General features: G+C 38.2%; 2 protein-coding genes across 45 annotated transcripts in view; one reads left to right on the forward strand and one right to left on the reverse strand.

Annotated features, from left to right (window-relative positions):
• The window catches only part of LOC104142281 (uncharacterized), a 157680-nt gene that overhangs the window by 71693 nt on the left and 65627 nt on the right, over nt 1-20360 (forward strand). For 6 of the 43 annotated variants that reach the window (XR_011136196.1, XR_011136199.1, XR_011136204.1 and 3 more), the window contains one exon: nt 16158-17522. The exons of 29 other annotated variants lie outside the window; for them this stretch is intronic. The gene's annotated coding sequence lies outside the window, so the exon portion shown is untranslated. Of the gene's footprint in view, nt 1-578; nt 2494-2661; nt 8393-8441; nt 13384-16157; nt 17523-20360 lie in introns of those variants that run through there. 8 more of the 43 variants (XR_011136197.1, XR_011136205.1, XR_011136209.1 and 5 more) reach the window with 3 other exon arrangements.
• Nucleotides 1-20360, reverse strand: part of NGF (nerve growth factor) — a 31191-nt gene that overhangs the window by 7896 nt on the left and 2935 nt on the right. The window lies entirely within an intron of this gene.

The following is a 20360-nucleotide window of genomic DNA, read 5'->3' on the forward strand; positions in this document are numbered from 1 at the left end:
TGTTACATGGACTTTCCTTGAAGAATGCCATATTCCATTTTTCCTTTGAGGTTTTCATCCCTAACACTATACAGTTCTGAAAAGAAGGTGATTTTATTGCTTTGTCAAAGCTTGTAACAAGAGACATGAAAGACCAGAAAAATACATAAAAATCTAGTTGAGCAGTCAGTAATTAAGGCCATACTGCTGTGTTACAGTTCTACCGGCATGAAGTGAAAACTCAGATCAAGCCTTGAGTTTATACCAGGACACCTCTGACACCTCACAGTTAGTGGCATAGTACTAAACAGATGGAAGCATCCTCAGTGTGATTACTTACAGTGTGCTGCTGCTTAAACTGAAGGAACAAAATCTTCCAAAACGCTTTGGCAAGCCTTTGTCTTGCCGTCTGTAACGTAGCAGTAAAGTTCTAAATATGTCTCAGCTTTGGTCCTAGGCACTTACTACTTACTTGCAGCACACATTTTTCATCACAGGCACATAAAAAATACAACTTTCTAAGCTGAAAGTGATCCATTTTCTATCTTCCTCCAATGACACAGAAACATCTAATCACTTGTTTCTTGTTTCACGTGCAGTTCACACCTAGGGAGACAGAATCAGTGTAAAGGCATCAGAGTTCAGAAATGGCAATCCTGCCTACCTGTTCATCCTCTGAAGATTCCTGTCACATGCAGTGGCAACACGCTTACACTTTCTATGAATTTGCTTTGCTTTTGTATGCTTTGTCTTGTGCCCAAAAAAACTTCTGCTGATGTAGCTGACCTAGAGCTGTGGACCTATAAAGATGTAATAGACTAAGAGAATTAAGGGATTTATTTAAAGCAGAAAGAAGTTAGGTAAAGGAGGGCAAAGGCTCAATTTTCAGAAACGTTTAATGCCATTTTATCATCTTTATTCAAGTCTTCTTAACAAGTGGTCCATTACGGTTGGAAATTCCCTTAAATACTAGATGTTTTTAACCCATTGAATGCAAGCTATTTTAAATGGGCTTTTTACACGTTGGAGTCTCCTGGATACAAGTTAAGCATGGCTGGAATGAAAAAAACACAACTTCATAATGCATACTATTAGTCTATGCTGCAATATTCGTAAGTGAGAAGTTACAATTTCCTACAGTGATTTCCAGTCCATGCCACTTCAGCACAAATGACTTGCAGGACATTCAAATATACCTCTGGCAGCAGGGAATTGGGCTGTTAGATCACAAGAACCAATGAGAATGTATACCCGTGTGACTTGTAGTTCTTCAGGTCCTTGGGTACCCTGCTCCTTCCAAATAATATCTGAATTTCGAGAAGCACCAGAATTGACTTGGGCTATCAGTGTAATATTACTATCTGTAAATTTTAGTAGGAGTGAAGCTTGTTTCTTTATAATGCTGAATATTTTTGGTGCCTTATGTTAGTAGAGGAAATAATAGTGCAGCCTTATAAATACACATTCACTAGATTCCATTAAAGTAGCTCCTGCACTTGCAAGAGAAAAGGTAAATGACTATTCACTTTGACTCAATCAAACATAGCAGTGTAAAATTCCTTTCCAAAAAAAAAAAAGGCAAAAGGAGAATGTTGTAGTTCAAAACATGATGCAATTTGGAATGTTGTTGTCTGTCTTTACCTTAAAGTTCTTGGCAGATTTTGGGGATGTGCAAAAATAAATGTAAAGCGCATTTGAATCTTTTTGTCTTCATGATTACAGAAATGCTGATACATCTTGACTTTACGAAATGCAGCGTATTTCAGAAGTGAGCTCCCTAGTGCAAATAACCTAGTTACCCTCAAGTCTCGTGTAATTCCTACAGGAGGTGTGAAAGAACGAGTGGTTAGGCTAAGAAGACACAGCCTATTGTTATTCCTATTACAAAATATTGCCTATTTTGTAATTCTGATGGCAGGAAACAGAAGAAAACCAACATCATGATAGCAGGGAATAACAGTTTTCAGAATATTGAGTGAGCCAATAGATCCCCCCAAAGCATTGATTAGATTTCTCCATTTCAGAGCTGAGAAGTGATTGCTTTATTCAGTAATGACAAAAGAACAAGTTCATACTGCACAGAGTTTGAACCAGCAGTGAAATTTGTGCGGTTCTCTCCAGTCACATAATATGGAGCATGTGTGTTGCACTAAGGCTACTGGGAACAGATGGTCTGTAGTCAGTAAACTGCCACTTGTTCTCTGCTATTATTTGCAATGATGAATGATACGTTGTCTGTGCAGCAAATGGGACTATGGAGGTCAGCAAAATAAATGGCTAATTAATGTGCAATTAGGATGGAAATAAAGCTTTTCTTCAAAGAGTGAGTTAAATGCTGATGTAAAAGCTGAGTGTTCAGTGATGTGTTAGTTTTATCTCGCTGCTTCTGGCAGTAAGAAAGAAATGAGGGTGCTCAAACTTGGTGCTCAAGTTGCTCATAAAGAGAAAGCAGCTACTGGTGCATCTACCTCACTGAAACGTTTGAACAGGTATGAAAACTGAGCAATAGCAATTCAGACAAAAATCTTCTGAGTCCTGGGAGGTCTTGAAGGGAACCCTTAACCCGTTATGACTAAGAGCAGTGTCAGAGGTGCTGCATTTCAAGTATCTCTTGATCTTGATGAGTAAGAAAATCAGAATTTCTAATGGACTCACGATTTCATTCCTCTGTTGCGTCTACAGTGACTAACGCTGAAAATAAGAGCTTCATGTACGCTGAAGAGCCAGTTATAAGCTACCTGTGTCTCATACACTTCCCTTACTGCCAAATGCTTCCAGTACTGAAATGTTCCTTTGAGTATTTCTAGGGAGAGCAATAGACTGAGAAAAATGCTGACCTGCAGCAATGACCTTGCATCATTTCACCATGATCATCATCATCACAGGATGTGCAACAAACACGGACCTGTCTGCTTCTAGATTTCTGATTGAGGTTTAGTCTGGGCAGTGATAACAAGTATGCTTGATAGCACATGATGCTTCTGTCCATTTTGGATAGTTAAAGGAAAATGGTGTTATAAATCTTGACTTGCAGGGTAGAGATTCACCAAATCAGAAGCTGGTAAGGGTTTGGGTTTGGAAAACACTTGTTCTTAGGGTTTATTCTACCCTTATTGGGGGCCTAAGTAATGGGAATGGTTTAGTTGCAGCAGCCTAATTTTATCGTTTCTGGCCTCCTGAACCAGTACATAAATATTTCAGTTGCTAGTACCTCTGCAGAGAAGCAGCCTTTAGATAACTCCATCACTGTGCCGATCTACCCAGGGCCCACCATGCTTCTGAGGATGTGTTCCCAGCAACACTGAGTTCTCTTAAAACCCCAGCTCTTATTAGTGCTAAAACCTCAGCCCTCCGTAATGGAGCAGAGGAGTACAGGTCCCTTTGTTTTCTGCATGTCCTTTGACCCAAGAAGGAAAACAAGACTGCCGCCCATCACCTATGCTAGTTTCATTGGCACTACATTTTCTCAGAGTGTTAGGGGCCAAATGAAGCTACCTAGCAGGAGAGATCCAGCCTGCGGGAATAGGTGGTGGATTTTTGCACTAGATGGTGGAAGCGCTTGTAGAAGAGCATAACAATGAGAAGATCCTTGCACAGGACAGACAGAGCTCAACTTCAAAAAGGCTCACTTTGTAACTAGTGAATTGTAAAACACATTGGAGACAGACTTCTATTTCTGACAATATATAATCTTTGGAATCGTGGTACTCTAATATGCAGAATATGCTCATGGGAATTTAGAATCATCAACAGGCATCTAAAATACGGTTCTGTTTGGAAAACTACATGACCTTCAGGAGGCTATACCATTAAAAATTTGCAATGGGATGCAGCTGTCATTGTGACAGACTGGCTGTTCTTACAGGGATCTATATACACAGAGCTGCCCTGACAGAAGAGAAGATTTTATCCTATTTAAGATAACAAAGACAAACTGACTTTCACCGAATAAATGATAATGAAATTGCCTCTGTCAGGCAAAATATGTCTTTTAAATATAGTGAAGGAAAAATGGATTAATGATCACTTACCAGACTAGTGAGAAATCTTACTGAAAATAAATCATAGAAAACAATGTTGAAAGGATCATGTGAATCTGATTCTCCTGAAATCAATGGACTCAATGGCATAAAACTGGTAAAATTAAGTGCTGGCTAGAAATAAGTTATCTGAACATACAGTTGTATAAAGCCGGATGGTCACATTAGTATCCATAAATCAAATTCTAAAATTAATGACTGACATGTGATGATTAGCTTGGAACTTTTGATATGGACTTCAAACTGTATATACGTGTTACAGGGCTCCAGGGTTTCATAAATCCTAATTCATTGGCACAAAGCGGTGACTGATGATCTCAGGCACTCACTAACAGGAAAACTACTGCAGCGTAAATGGGATAAATCCATCTACCCCCACATAAAGCCAGATGCATTTGAGATCTATGGAGATGGATGCCTCCATCCCACCCAGCTGTAAGCCAACATGCAAGGCTGCTGCGTGCTCCTCTCCAAGCACAGGAAGAGCAGTCATCCCCTAGCTGCTGCGTAAAGCAACAAGGCCAAACGAACTGCATGGGTGCATTCACCTTCTACACCTTGCCCAAATGGTTCTTGAGCTGATTTTTTTGACAGAAAGTGTCATTAGCAGCTATGTAAATGAGACATAGCCAGGTGCCTAACTTGCTGTGTTTGGTCCTGAGGTCTCCAGTAAGAAATGACCAGAATTGGAGATGAAGCCCAGGGAACTAAAATGATGTTTTACACCAAATGAAAGAACTGGAATTTCAGACTAACTATTATAAAACTACCAAAATCATACTAGAATTTATCTGGGAAGAGAAAGTATGAGGGTAATCAGAGTACAGTGTTACTATCCCCCCCTTACAGCCAAAAACACTTAAGGCAGAAAACTACAATAGCTTTAAGGGCCAGTAAACTTGTCCAACTAGTGATCTTATTCCAGCTGTTCAGAAGGGAATACAAATCCTGATTCTTAGCCAAACTCTGATTAATAAGAACCAGCTGAATCCTAACAGCAATACTAGCATTTTATCTTTATTCAAGCTCATAATTTTATTTTTTTATTCTTTTCTCTTGTTTACCACTGTGCAATGAAATTTAAAGCAAACAAGATTTTTAGAGGTCAAACATGTCTTGTAGTGCACTGCATAAAATGTAGTAACTCAAGAAATGATGGAGAAAACTCCATCATAAGCTGATATGTCACGTTCAGATTCCCAAAGACAGATTCAGTCGTCTGTAATGTTTCTCTAAATCTCAAATTTGGAAAATAACATTCTTTGAGTACAAGCAACATCTAGAAATTACAGCTGTGATCTTCATGACTTTTAATAACTAATGCCTGTGTGTTTTAGGCTTTCATATTCCTTTCATTTTTTACATCAAAAAGCAATTCTAAATTCTACAAATCTTCCAATGCTTTTATATTGATTAAAAGCCACAAAGACATTTTAGTGGGGTAGGAATTCTGAAAATACAGAAGGGAAATTGAAGTGTGTCTATGTTTGGCAAGTCTAAACATAGGAGAGAGGCAGCGAAGAAGACTTAAGTTGAGAGAACTCTAAAATATATGCTGTACAAAAGGTGAGGAGCTGGTTGGACTTCATAAAAATCTTGTAACTGCAGCAGTTACAATAATGTGTTGGATTTTTTGCATTAAGAATAACTTAAAAATGAAGACAAAGGATTCCAAGATAAAGCTCCCACCTTACAAATTGGAGATGGTCCTCTGTTCGTTCAAAGAATTCTGAGACAGTGAAGAAAAACTGTCCATACTAAAACAGAATTTTGCTTTTCCTGTGCAGCATCGTTCATCCGAAGATGTTAAGTCATTTTAAATGCACTTTGTCAAGTGGGCCCCACCACAGCCTTATGGTCTATCAGTAGAAATTACTTTTATAGCAAGTGAAGAATCAGAAGAATAATGTAAGATTCTTGCTGAGCAATTTCCTTCTCTAACGACTGACTAACTAGCTGTGTTCACTTTCTCCGTCAGCCTTTTTTCCTGTTTTTAACTTGTAGGTTATTCTTATGTATTTCTAAATGAGGCCTTTTACCTTCATGATACCTATGGAGGCTTCTTTCTTTTAGTGAATGAATTCCTACTCTAATGATTATGTTACAGCTCTGAAAAATTACCTGACAGTATGGAAACAGTGTCAAGAAAATTCAAATGAAGCTTCAGAAATTGACTTCCTTATTTTCATTGAGGAATAAATGGGTAATGACCTCAAGCCAGTCACATTCATTGTATACCTACCTTATTTTTAACTGCATTTAACTCACTTTGTTAAAAACGCGCATATGCTATAGGAATAATATTTTAAATTAACTTTAAAAGTTAATATTTTTCTTTAAATCAACAATCTCCAACTTCAGTTGGATCTATAACAATCTAAATAATTGGGATGTGGTTTGATTTCTGTATTTTTTTACATAACCTGTAAATTTGAGAAGTATTTTGGTCCAGATGACTAATGGACATAAGCAACGGAGAGCAGTGAGCTGTGTGCTGCTATACATGAGGTGACATGCAGGGATCTGGGCAGACATTTGTGTATCTTCTCATGGCAAAGCCTGAGCTTGTTCTGCAGATTGTGAAAAATTAAGGACACTCTGCAGAGCTCTTTTGTGCCACAGTTGTGCTGATTTGATAAGGTTTGTGGGGCAGTACACACTCATGGACTAAGGAATATATTCATACTGGCAAAATTTCATATCCTCTGGAACTCAGTCCTTCCTCTGCTCATGCCTATGTCTTGACATACTCCTTTTCTGTTTCCTCTCTGGCTCCAAGCACTCTGTTTCTTCCACATGCATTCTGTCCGTGTCCTCTCCTCTTGCCAGTCTCCCTACCTTCTTTGACACACTGAGAGACCGGTGACCTTATGGAGAATCCTTGCCCTACCTGCTCTTCACCACAGTGCTTGTGGGACATCTTGTTGTGTTATGCCTCTCAGCTTTGATCTTTTGTGGAAGGTATTTACTTATTATTACCATGTTAACATATTGCACAGTGACATGCACAGTTGCTATGCTAGGCAACTGTTGGCAATCACAAAGAGAAGTAGTAACAAGACATGATAGGTTCTTTATATATTCAGAAAAATCTATTCAAACTGGTTTTTTTTGCTTATACTGAATAAGAACAGTGGCTTGATTCAGGTTACTTTGTTTCTATGCTCAAAATAATCTCAGCTCTGTTTCATTTGAGACCCTGACACTAAATCCTGTGAGGCCAGAGAAGTAAAGTCCAAGCTTCTGCACTGCACAACCCCCCAGCACTCTGAATATGTCAGGCAGCTGCTGCCTCAGAAATCCAGCTAGTGCTCCCAGAGAGGAAAGATGGTTTGAATGGAGTCCGTATTTTAGCTGTATCTTGTGAGCTCCTGGGCACAGACCCAGTGAGCAGTGGGTGAGGAGGAGTTTTCTCTCTCTGTATTATGTCAGTGTTTGAGGAGAGGCAGCTGCTGTGAACATTTCTAGACAGGAGGCTTTTCTTCCCCACCCAGACATTTAAGGGATGTGGATGTGGAACCAGTACCTTTTGGGTCCTGAGCCCTTTCTGACCACCGTGCGATATCCTCACCTTTCACAAAGCATGAATAATGATCAATGTAATATGCAGAAAAGGGAATGACGATACAGAGTGCAACATGTCCTCCCTTGTTGGCAGTCTGCTGCTGTCCCTGAAATGCCTGTGACTGTGAATTATTTTGCCGGTGGTTTGGGGGACTTTGTCTCTTCAGTTCCCCCGGTCATACAGTAATTCTGTGCAGGAGGACAATTAAACAGAAGAGTGTTTATAAAGAAAAGATTTGATCTTTGTTCTTGCTGTTGACACCCTTATATAAGGGAGTCCTCTAAGGAAAGAACAAAGTACGAAGGAGTTTTAGTTTAAAAGAAGTTCAGGCCCCAGCAACCTTTGCTTAAGAACAGGAAACAGGGAGTTGGACTAACCTATCAGCCTCAACAATTTTTATAAATCTGTACTTGGCAACACACTTGTGCTTGGAACATTTGTGGCATTTTTATGTGTTCATTTTCTGTTTTCTGTCAGCATCCGGCTGCTGAATGCGTTTTTTGGTACAGTCAAAAAGTCTACTGGGGAAGATATTCCTCTTTACTTTTAATTGCGCACTTGTATGTTTCAGCCTCTTTTCCACAATTCTGTCTGGCCTTATTCTAAGTTTGAATAAATGTGAATGCCTAAATTATAAAGCAGTGCTAATCATTGATCTTGTTGCAGAGCTTTACACTGTTCACACTTCAACTACCCATGTAGTTCTTTGACCTTCCTGCTGGACAGAGATTGAAATGCAGTAATTCTAATAAAAACAGGCCAGGATTAGAAGATTGCTGTTACTGTGCTTACCAATGTATTATTTTCCTCAAGGTCTTTTGTTGTATTAGGTATGAAACTCTTTCTTGTTTCCATAGTGAGTACAATCAGTAAATTGACTGTGAGAATTCTTGCAACTGGGATGACTAAACTGCTGCAATAAATTTTCTCATCTCAACATTCATCAAAACAATCTTGCAGAAGCTGATTAAACAAATACTTCTTCTAGTCCTATATCACCTACCTTATGGAAGGTATGGAGGAAGGAGCCATAGAGGCACTTTTGAAAATCCTGGAATAGTAACTTGCTATAAGAATGAGAAGCAACAGAAATAACTTGGAAATAATATTCAAGGGCTGTAGCTGATAAATGCAATAAAGCTTAAAGTTCAGCTCATGCTCTTTGTGGGAAAAATGCTGCAGAGAAATGCACATGTGCTCCAAGCAAGTCGAGATGTGAGAGGAGGCTTTGGTTGCTTAAACTACTGAGAAAAATGGCAATTCCAAAACCTGTGAGCTCATCAGCTTGAGGCAACATTGCAGCTAGCTACAGTACTCAAATGCTGCTGATACCACTACTACAAAATGGAGCCTGTGATTCTAACCAGTATAGAAAATGAGTTATCTTCAGAGATAACACCATGCTCTGTAAAAAGTATTTTCTGTGGCCTGCATGGAAGACTGCTGTCTTTGTGCAAACTTTGACATTAAAAAATGGTGACTTGAATTCACAGATGTGCTGATAATACCCGATTGCTCTGCTAAAAGGAGACCTGGACTCTCTTCCCAGAATGACTGCGTTTTAATCAGAAGAATGTGAGCAAAATCTTAATCTTATTAATAAGGATAGGCAGGGATAAGCCCGAAACAAAATCCACAGCAGCATAGCTTAAACATGAAACAACAGCTTGGAAGTTAGTAATAGCAGTGCTAGTTTACAGCAGTGAAAAAGCTCCTTGTCCCTCCTTTCCATACAAGACTAAGCTTGAGAGTGGACAGTGAACAAGTTGGAAGAACTGCCTCTTCTCCTGCCTTGTAATACTAAGCTAAATCACACCAAGTTTTATGGAAATACATAGTTGAAATGTAGGAAGAGGTTATTATTTTTCATTTTCAGTATTTTCAATATGTTAAATTTAAAAAACAAGTCCACAAATCTATGATTTTTTTTTTTTCATTTCCTTTTAACAGTTCTAAACTCCTATGACATTCAGGGATCATCCCCTACGAATCTCATCCGTAGCTGATTCCCACAGATGTTAATCTGTCCCTTGGCTTTGCAGTCTACTTGACATAGTACTTGTTTTGTCATGTCAGGCCTCTGGCAATGCTTAGTAGAGTTAGGATTAAGTCCAGTGAATCCCGTTTTTACTAGCATTAACTTTCTAAACTGCTCCCCAGAGATGCCAACCTTTCCATACTTTGACACTTACTTAGGGGGAAGCCAGGGGCGTGATGGGTTTTAACTGTCTAGAATCATTGCGCCTTTAACTGAACTTTGTTTAACTTCATCATTAAATCCATTTATGTTGTAGGCATTTTATGATAATGATCACGTACTTGGTCAGTAAACTAGGTGCATACCTGTTGCGATTTACCTGTTAAAGAAAAAAAATGCTCCTATGTTTACTTAAGAATAGGATTCTACAGCTAGACTTTTTGTTCTTCAGCTAATTTGATTCATAAATTCAGCAAATTTTTGGATTTAAAATTAGAGATATGGCTCACCTACAGATTCTGTGCTGTTTTCTAGCTGAGGAATCGGCTAGATTTATTTAGCAAAATACAAGTGCTCTTGATAGCAGCTGATGCTTTTATTTATTGTTTACTAACAGTTAACCATAGATTTGGTTGATTCCAATTTAGGGACAAATCTTGATCAGAAAGCAACAGGAAAGGAAACATTTCTCTCACAAATGACAACGATTGTTGCCAACAGAAGACACAGGGTGCAGTATTGCTATATGTATCCATCACTCTTGTAGCTGTAAAACAGATCACAGGTTACAGTTTGCTTTCCTTCTTTCAGAAGGTGAGTCGGGGTGACTAAAATTATGTGAGTTATAACATGAGCTTGACAGTGATCACATAGCAATTGGAGAAGCCAAATATTTTCTTCTTATGAGAAAAAGGAAAGCTGATTAATCAGATGAGTCATTCTGCTCTGCTTCAGTTGGTATGAACGGCATTCCCTGTGGATCAGCCTACACAGAAGGAAATGCCGTGCTGTAATCAAGACTGAGCGACGGAGTTCAATCATGTTTCAAAATCTCACCCATGAGTTTTAGATAAAATCATAACTAGGGATATTCTCAGTCACGTGGTTAACTGCTTCCAGAAAACTCGTACTGGTCTTTACAATAATTTGAAGATTTTCACTATGTCTCTGTCAAAGGAGAAGAACTTTATTCTGATTTTAAAGGCTTACACACTAATGTACACATTAACAGCACCTGCCCTCTCTCACATTCTTCTTTCTGAGCAATGCTGCCTTGTTCCTGGGACAGCAATAATTTGCAGAGCCTCTAGGAATTAGACTGTCCAAATGCAGTGGGTTTTTACAAGCTTTTAGAAGTGGACTAACAACAACCCACCTGACCTCCTGCAGGTATTACTACCAGCAGCAGAAGTCCCAACTGGAAGGGAAATTGGATATTTTGGAAGTCAGTAGCTTTTTCAGTTGTTATTTTTCAGAGGATTTGATCCCAAAAGGATGTTCCCATGGCTTGTTTCTTATATCTAACAAAAAAATGTTTAAAATATTTCTTCCATAGGAACTGAATACAGGTTATGTCAATTTTTTACAAAAGTTTATCCAATTAAAAACAACGGTGGTTGCCTAAATACTTGTCTGGTTCCTGATGTGTCCCCGGTTGTGTGCAATGATGAGAGCATTATCATCAGCACATCTGTAAATGAGTCATCTTTTTTTCCTGCACCCACATGGTTGCACAATTTTACTGACTACTTGCTTTGATGTAGAATATTTGATATTTGTTATTTGAAGTTATTTCATCACATTTGTAATATTGCAAATTCCAAGCACACTTATCACCTTAATACTATGTCACAGTTAACGTATTCATAATCATCTTGTGAGCCTATAAAATATGACACAATATTCATCTTTATTTACCAACCCCATAATGATGAAAGTTGCAACACATGTCTGGCTTCAAACCATGCACTTGGAGTTAAACCAGTTGCTCATGTGAGCGTAGTATACAGCGTAGCACAGACAAAGTAAGCTTTGTTTCTTTTTCATTTTTTTCCAATGGCACAAGGTGATAATTTTATCTCATGCCTATATGGTTTCACCCAACACAAATCCCAGAAATGGAAGAGTCTTCTTTTTCCCTATTGATTTTATGGTTTGTTGAATGTTGGCATTGCTAAGTAAAATAAAGCTAAAGGACATAAGAGAAAGAGGTTAAAGGGTTTTGTCAGAGCTCTTCTCAAGAATTCAGTCCTGTTTCCTGGGCTTTGTGCCCTACCACAAGTCTGTGCCGTGTTAGTTCTGTAAGAGGTAATTTGGAGCTTCCCAATATGAGTTTTTGGGAAAGTGAAAAGGGATATGAGCTCTCACAGCAAAATCAGACTGGGCCTTTTACTAACAGTGCATTAATCACCCAAAAAGTTTTGCTCAGAATGTATAATACTAATTTTCAATTCTGCTTTTCCATGTTGGGTAACATAAATCAGAAACCAGTTCTTTATCTACCTTTATGCTTAAACTTGCTAAGAACAGTATTTGGATTTCATACAGAACGTAAGCAGATTTGCTCCAAAGCTTATATACTACAACTATGGTCGGCTGGGTACCTGCTAGTGAAACATATGAGCTATCTGATACGATTTTGGTCTATGTTGTCAAGTGATTAGTCACAATAGAGGAAGCATAATAAAAAGCGTAATCCTTTCCCCATTTCATTATGACTGTATTCCAGTTTAACCCAGATCACTCAGCAGTCTGCAAGACAGAATGAGAACAACTGCCTGGTAAAAACATTGAGCAGAACATCTAAAAATATTCTCCCATACTGAAAGATATAAATGGACTCCTTTATGAAATACATGTATTTGCACAGCAGGTGAAGTGCCAGGTAAACGAATTCACAAATTCTTTGGCACTCTTCTGCAGGCAGGACAGTGTATCAAGACACTACTAAATGACAACCACAGCGAGAAACCCGATACCTGGATTCTACAAATTCTCTAGCTTCACAAAAAGCATTAAGGAAAGTCTGATGAGACGTCTGTGTTTCCATGTGTTGTACATCAACATTAATTAGTTTAAATAACCTGTTGTATTTGAAGTTCACTGCCATTATATCACTCAATACTGTACGTAAATCCTCCGAGCCGTATATTTCCTCTGGATATTTGATGTGCATCTCATGGTATTTATTGCAGTGTTAGTGGTTAATGCTTTATTTTGTTGACTCAATAGTCATGAACAGTCATATTAGTTACAAAAAGTAATTATTTTCTTAATTGGGAGGGAGGTAGTTTGCCTGAGCACGTAGGGGAAAGAGACAAACAAAAGATGGCATTTGCAGTCGAATGTGATCTATAGTATGAAAATCCTAAATTCTGCTGAAAGGCAGGGTTCCAGGCTGTGGTGGCACTAAGAATAGATTTTTCTTTGGCGGTTGCCTATTTTTACTAAAATTTTCACCAGATTATGAACACCAGAAGATTTTACATTGGCCAAAACAAGAAAAATAAGCTAGAGAGAAATTGTTGAAGGTACCTGTACCAGGTTTTTGACTTAGAAATATTCCTTTTAAGGAGGCCTATTGTATTTTTATTTAGCATCATTATATTTCCACTTTTCAGTGTTTTCTATTGGATGGATACTAGGGTTCCATGCAGTTAATCAAATTGTGCACCTTATAAGGCCATTTTCTGCTAGCTTAAAATCACAACCAGAAAGAGCTTAAATAATACAAGAATTTCAAAGAATCTAATTTCTGTGCACACGATGTCAGAGTTTAAATACATATCACTTGGAAACTTAACTTTTGCAAATTTGTTTCATTTCAGGGGTAGAGAAATGAACTTTAAATTTAGCCAAGAATATTGCATCAGTTTTCCTGCAGAATGTGTTCTTTTCCTTAAAAGTATTTCTTTCACTTTCAAATGACGGTAAAGTCATAGGCCATAGAGCTAAAGAACAAATACAGATGGCTTGTGAATTCTTTTTAAAACCTAAATATTGAGCAAAGGTGGTAAGAAATTCTGTAGCTCATTAAATAGCTTCGTAATTTCTCTGCTTCCAAATAAAAAAGGAGGAGGAAGGAAATGGCACTTGTGAAATGACACTGTCTGTCTCATGACCCCATAACCCAATGACCCTTGAACTTGCTGAATATTGATGACATCTGACAGAAGGCGAGAGATTTTAAAAATAATATGTTTCTACAAGTTTCAAGAACGTGGGTGATATGTAGAGGACAAGCCCGTGTTAATGCCCTGAGCAGGAGAAAAGCTTCGTTGCTAGAGGTCTATTTGATGAGAGAATTTATGTTACTGCAAAGGATAACTCATTATATTTGGAAGCACTTCACCCAGACTGTTTGTCAAAGGCAGATATGATAAAAATATCAAGAGCAAATACCATTGCAATTGTAGTTGATGACTGTGAACTGCAGCCAGATGGAAAAGAAAAGGAATCCATAGCACTAAATACTGACTGATGAGAGAAAGATTGGGAGGCTTCTTATATGCAAAACTTTGTAGGTATCAAAAATAGTAATAAATGTAGGCCATTATCACATGAATGTCATACTTCATCACTGAAGCCACTTCAAGTCTTACTTAGGAGACTGAACGTCAGAATTTTGTCCATAACGCCGTTCCTTCGTTCCCTTAAAGATCCGGCTGTATGGCCGTACGCTGCTTGCCCCCAGCATCTTGCATTGATCACATCTATCCAAGAAAATAATACTGCAAAATGTTTGTTCCTTGTATGTTTAAAGGAGAATGATAAAGCATCCAAAATCCCTGAAAGGGCTACTTCTCTCATAATCTAAAAAGACAAGGCGGAAGGAAAATATCAGTTCCCGTTGTAAAGAAGTGGTACTCTTGTCCTTGCCTGAGATTTCCTGGACAAAAATTATGTGCGTATGGGCATTCTAGACTCATCTTGAAGTTTGGAAATACTACCAGAAAAAATTCCCAGGCAAAATAAATTGATAAAACAAGAGCATATCTGGAGAAACTTGGACATGTGATAGCTTGCAAATCTGAGAGATGAAGTGATCTTGCAGAGTTCAAAAGGACATCCGTGATACAGCCTCTAATTTTAATACTTCTTAAAGGTAATCAATACAAGACTCTGTGATCTCAGTGTTCTAATCTTAATGAGCCTGTCTTTGCATGGATTATCTAACACGCATTGGCCTCGTAAGCCTCAAGCTCAGTCCTTTTCTAGATGCGTGAAGATGATGTAAATGTGCATTTATTTTTCCTACTACTGAAGAATTCTTAGACCAGGAATAAACAAGAAAGTATACAGATGTGACATTTTCTGGTGATCAGCAATTATAAAAGGTCTGCATCTGAACAGATTTGTCAAATGTGGTGGTGTTGGTGCTGTCCTTCAATTTACCTATGTCCATAAAGTGCTATCATACCATACATAAAAGAAAAAAAGCCATGGGAAACTTCTTAATATACTCTCTACATTATTAATTTTGGATGCTGAATTTCCTGTTCTCTCACTGGTACGTGAGAAGCATATATCCTATGACCACACAAGACTCCAGTAAGAGATTTTTCTTAATTCGGACAGAATGCTATAACTTTTGGAAGGCAAAGTGTTGCCACTGTCGGGGGGCAAAGTAGTAGTTTTGTGTTTGAATAGGGAATTCCTGCTTTGTTCAGGTGGGGCATGTGTTATGGAAACAGTTGAACCTTAGGTTTAGGAGGAGCAGAGTCTCACGCACGTGTAACAGCAAAATTAATTATTTAATTACATGACAGTAGGACAGAGTAACAGCTTGAGCTGCGTGCCTCCTGGGCATCATTCTCCAGCAAAGCTCCTGGTAAAAATGAAAGTGAAAGCAGCCTATATTTGGATTACTAAAGTTATAATTTATGGAAGCTTGATGTATCAGTATAAAACAGACAAAAAAGGGTTACTTGGGAACCCATTGCCTTTCTAGAGGATCCAAAATTCACTTAAATTTAATGATATACAGCTATACAAAGTACAAGTAATAATCCCTATATCCATGTGCTTATTTAGTTCAAAAGAATTATTTTCTAATATAATTCAGAACAGAAATAATTCTAATATAATTCAGAAATCCCCCTAGTCTTCAGGCATGTATATATGTCTCATAGCTACTGAGTACTTCACATTCTCAGTGTACTTGATTCCTTGAGATCTGCAGAGATAGCTACATTAAACATCAGTAAAATGAAAATTTGAATGAAGTGTGAATGTATGCTGAATACGAATGATTAGAAAGCATTCTTTGTAACTTACTAAAACCTTTAGGAGCAAGTAGACATAAAAGTAAATACAGAAGCCGTATGCACAGTTCTTTTGCTAGGGACTTTCAGAAATGCACATGGAAGCTGACGGGCAATGGAATGTATGCTAGCATACTTCTCTTAGCAGGTGCCCTATGGAACACGTTATCTCTGTTTTGAAATGCCCTGCAACCTAATTTCCCAATCTGTTGAGCTTCCAGACTTCATATGGAGCTTCAGAACCTGTTAAGCAAGTCCTAAATATGACACATAAATACAGTGCAACTGGAAATTAGTAACTGCTTTTAAAAAAATTGCCCTTTCTTTCCTAGATCATCCTGCCCTGAAGCAAATTGTTCTGTGAAGTCACCAAGCTCTGAGCAGCAGCTGCCTGCAGACTATGCAGCATAGCAGTCAGTTAATTTGCATTTAGAAAGTTTGCTTCATACAATCTTAAGTAAGATGGAAAATGTGTAAATGTCCAGGCATTTCTAGGTCTCATTGCCCATTATTAATGAGGGAAAATGACACTGTTGAGACTAAATTGTGTAGAAATGCTAGTTTTCATTCTGAAATTTGAAAGCAACAGAGAATTAAGGATATGGACAGCTGAGGTGATCAAAAACATCCGTGCTTGCACAGCTTGACACGTTACTTCTTGCCTTCCATCCCATTGCAGCTGACAGGCACTGTTGACCCTTCCTCAAGGTCACAACACAATCATTTTCATGGTCAGTGGAAGTACAGTGCTACACTAGGGCTGAACTGATAGTTACTTTTTTCAGAATTGTGAGTTGTTCTTGAAATATGTTAAACACTGCATAGTTCAACTGAATTATTCCTATGTCTGTGGTAATGCATGTGCCTAAATGCCTTACTGCTCTGGGGCTGGTACACAGAGCATCTAAAAAGGATCCTGAAGTGATGGGCAGGAAATGATGCATTTCACAAAATTCAGGCTGTGTCATTCACCACAGGGCACATCTCTTTGTGAACAAGCACAACTCTTTTTTCATACCTGAGTCACCCAGCACAGAATGGCTTCCAAAAATAAAAGATACATTTTGAATACAAAAACCACATATCCAGTGAGCCAAAGCTGTTTAACCATATCATAAACAGAGTACTATATAGCAATGAGGTGCTTTGCAAATTTCCGTCACAAATATTTCTGAGGAACTCTTTTTTTTTAATATCTTGGATTCCATGTGGCTCTATAAAAATAAAATAAAATCAAAGTAAGTCAATGAACCTGACCGCAAAAAAACTGGGTCACCTTTATTCCCATACAGTGCGGAGGGAAACATATGAAATGATTAAGAATAGGAAAAAATCAAAATAATAATTTTTAGACTAGCAAAACCACACTTAGTAAACAGAAGGTTGTCAAAAGAAATAATCTGTTTCCCGGCAGTTTCTGTACTAGGGTAATTTATTAATTGTTCTGGACTGTCAGAAGCAGGCTAATCTGTTAGTTTTCTGAGTAGTCACCACCTGACTCTGAGCTAAGTCAAATTTTATCACATACTCTTTAACACAGTAACATTTCTTTCAAATATAGCAGTTAAAGATAAATGACCAACTCTGAATGTAAGAAGCAGGCTCATGTTATATTCCTGGAAAGAATATTGATATTTGCCTAACATATACGGTCATTATGTTTTTGTCAACAATATATAAACCAAGTCCCAAAACAAGGTCAAACTGTCTTACTTCTTACTTCTGTTGCATATTTTTCTGTCATTGTGCTTGAATGAATCTTTTTCCATTGAAATCAATCGGAGTTTTGATTCCTAACAACTAGGTGGGAGCAGAATCTGATCTTTTATTAGCACATTGTTATGTACCCTATGGGAACAGGAAATACGATTTTGGAACCAAGAACATAAATTAAGGAAAGATTTTTTAGAATCAATGTAATAGTCTGTATTCAGTGTTCAATTTTAGAAAATGCCTGAACAAAAGACATAGAACTACATCAAGTGGTCTGGTTACATCATGTATGGTTTCTGACAGTGACCAGGGTTCTGTTCAGAAAATACTTTTAGGGACTGTCAGACTGAGGGGAGACTGTGAGGGTTGGGGTTGCAAAGCCCAGGCCACACCATTCCTCAGGATTTTTACTGCATGTTGTTACCATCTCACATTTTTTTCCGAGGGATACTACTAAGATATCTGGAAGCCATGCTCCTGTGGTACAACTGTTGCCCTCAACAGAGAGCATGAGTCTGATTGATAGAGTTCGATTTGGGCCTTCGGCCAGTGGGGACTATTATGCCAGAAAATCTCAAAACATTGCTGTAAATGCAAGATCCCTGGAAAAAAGAGGAAAGGCTCTTTACTGGGAAGTATACATTGCCTCCAAGTCGACAAAGAGTCTAAGGTGTTTTATGCACTGAACAAAGAGACAGGAGGTTCAAATGATGCTACTAAAGGCTGGCATGGCAGTAAACCCACCATGCAAGTTATTTCACACTACCTCATGCAGTCTTTTTAGTTTTGGACTAAGATGTTATGCTAAGAAAGTTTCATGCTTTTGCGTATGTTCTGCTACAGTAATAGTGTCACGTCTAGCGTTCACGTGAAATGTCTTTCACACGAACGTAGCCACACAGACATTATACCTGAAGGTGGGCAAGTACTGCATCTTTTTGTCTCTTGGTCTCCTAAACACATGTAGTTGACTGTGCAACGTGGTGTACTTGGGTGTGCTTCAGTTGGAGCTCACGCACTTGAAAACGTGCTGACTAGTGAATTGTTGTAGCCAACTCTTTTTATATCCCTAGTGACTTCACAACTGTCTGCCAGTACGGTCAGCATCTTACACCTCTATTTGTGTATCCATTAAATTCGGTTTTATCCCTTCTCCTGTGTCCTCATAATTGGGTACAAGTGCCAAGTTTTAACGTTCCAGTACACTCTTAACTCGTTTGCAATTAATTGTTAAACTCGGAGAAACAGGAAGCACGAAAGGAGGCATGAAAACCGACTTTTGTGCAGAGAAAGTTCTGTGTAATTCCACTGTTTTTTAACACGCGCTCCAGAGTGAAAAACACATTTAATACCTCTATAGCCAGTCAGCTACGCTTGGGGTTAGACTCACAGCAGTCAGGTTGACATCTCCCATCCCTGACTTATCTCCTCAGAATATGCTAGAGCTTCCTGGCATCCAGGTTTCACCGTTTGTATTGCTATTCTCTGGACTCTGCAGTAATCCAGGTGAAAGGTATACTGTCAATGCAACGAATGATGTAATATTTCCTTGCTACTGTTTACTTTTATGTGTAATATTCTTGGTGAAAGCATTAAGAAAAGACTTCAGTTCAATAACGAGTCTCAAAATAAGATGTCAGCTCCACAAATAAATAGGCACTAAGAAATTAGATAAAACTGTGTTTTCCCATTTGAAGTATATTTCACTGAATTTCACAAGATCAAACAGTTACATACTTTTCTTAGGCCTTTTTCCACTTCCTCAGTCATAATCTATTTAGACCTTGATTTGCCTGTTTAGTTATATATCTCAGTGTTGGTCTCTTTCTGCAGTGTAAACTCACATGAACTCGTACTTGCCCCTAAGTAATGAATACTCAGATAAAAAACGCTATCTTCACCTTCTCGTTTAAACACAAGTCCCGTACCTTCATCAGTGAACTAGCAACACATAGTAAAAATTATGTAGTGACCTTTCTTCTTGCAAGAATGGGTAAAGTATTTGGCAGGCTAAAACGCTTAGGAGAAGAAGATAAGGATGTCTGTACCAGAACGGAAGAAAGTATTCTGTCTTCCACAGTACCTAGTAATGTTTAGGGAGTAGTATAAGAATAGGGCAACCATATAGTGATATTTCCTTATTATACTCTCCCACTCTCCAGTCATTTTTGAATTGCATTTGATTTCCTGAACTGCAGGTAGTATCTTTGCTTTTAATATGTCGGATTGCTTTTTGAACCCATCCAATGGAAAGAAATTCCATACCTTAATGATGCCTGGAGAAAAGAACAACTTTATTTTGTTTGCTTTGAACCTGCCACCTGTAAGTTTCATTTCCTGCTCCTTGGTTTTTGAACTGGGAGACAGACAACAGCCATTTCTTCTTAACCTTATACAGGACAGTTACGAGTATCTACATTATATCCCTCCTCAGCCATCTCTTTTCCAGGTCGGGAAGTCCTGATCTATGTAGTTCCTCTTAATATGGAAATTGTTCCAGGCCTTGTTGCTCTTTTTTGTGCCTTTTCTGGTTTTACTCTATTCTTTTTTTGAGATGTGGACAATGACCATAACTACATGCAATAGTCAGGACATGGGCACAAGATGGGCTTATAATGTGGGACTGAGGCTTTACTTTCACTGACTGAGTTATATAAATAGCGCTAGTGGAATCACACCAATACTCAAAGTGTGCATAACCTACGCTAATAGATACGATGATCTCTTGGCAAAAGCAAAAATGACCTTGCTGTGTTTGGCCACGTAATAATTTTTGGTATAAATGCATGCACACGCAAACACTTGCAAATATTTAATCAATT

Source organism: Struthio camelus, chromosome 24, assembly GCF_040807025.1.
Source record: "Struthio camelus isolate bStrCam1 chromosome 24, bStrCam1.hap1, whole genome shotgun sequence".
Classification (NCBI taxonomy): domain Eukaryota; kingdom Metazoa; phylum Chordata; class Aves; order Struthioniformes; family Struthionidae; genus Struthio; species Struthio camelus.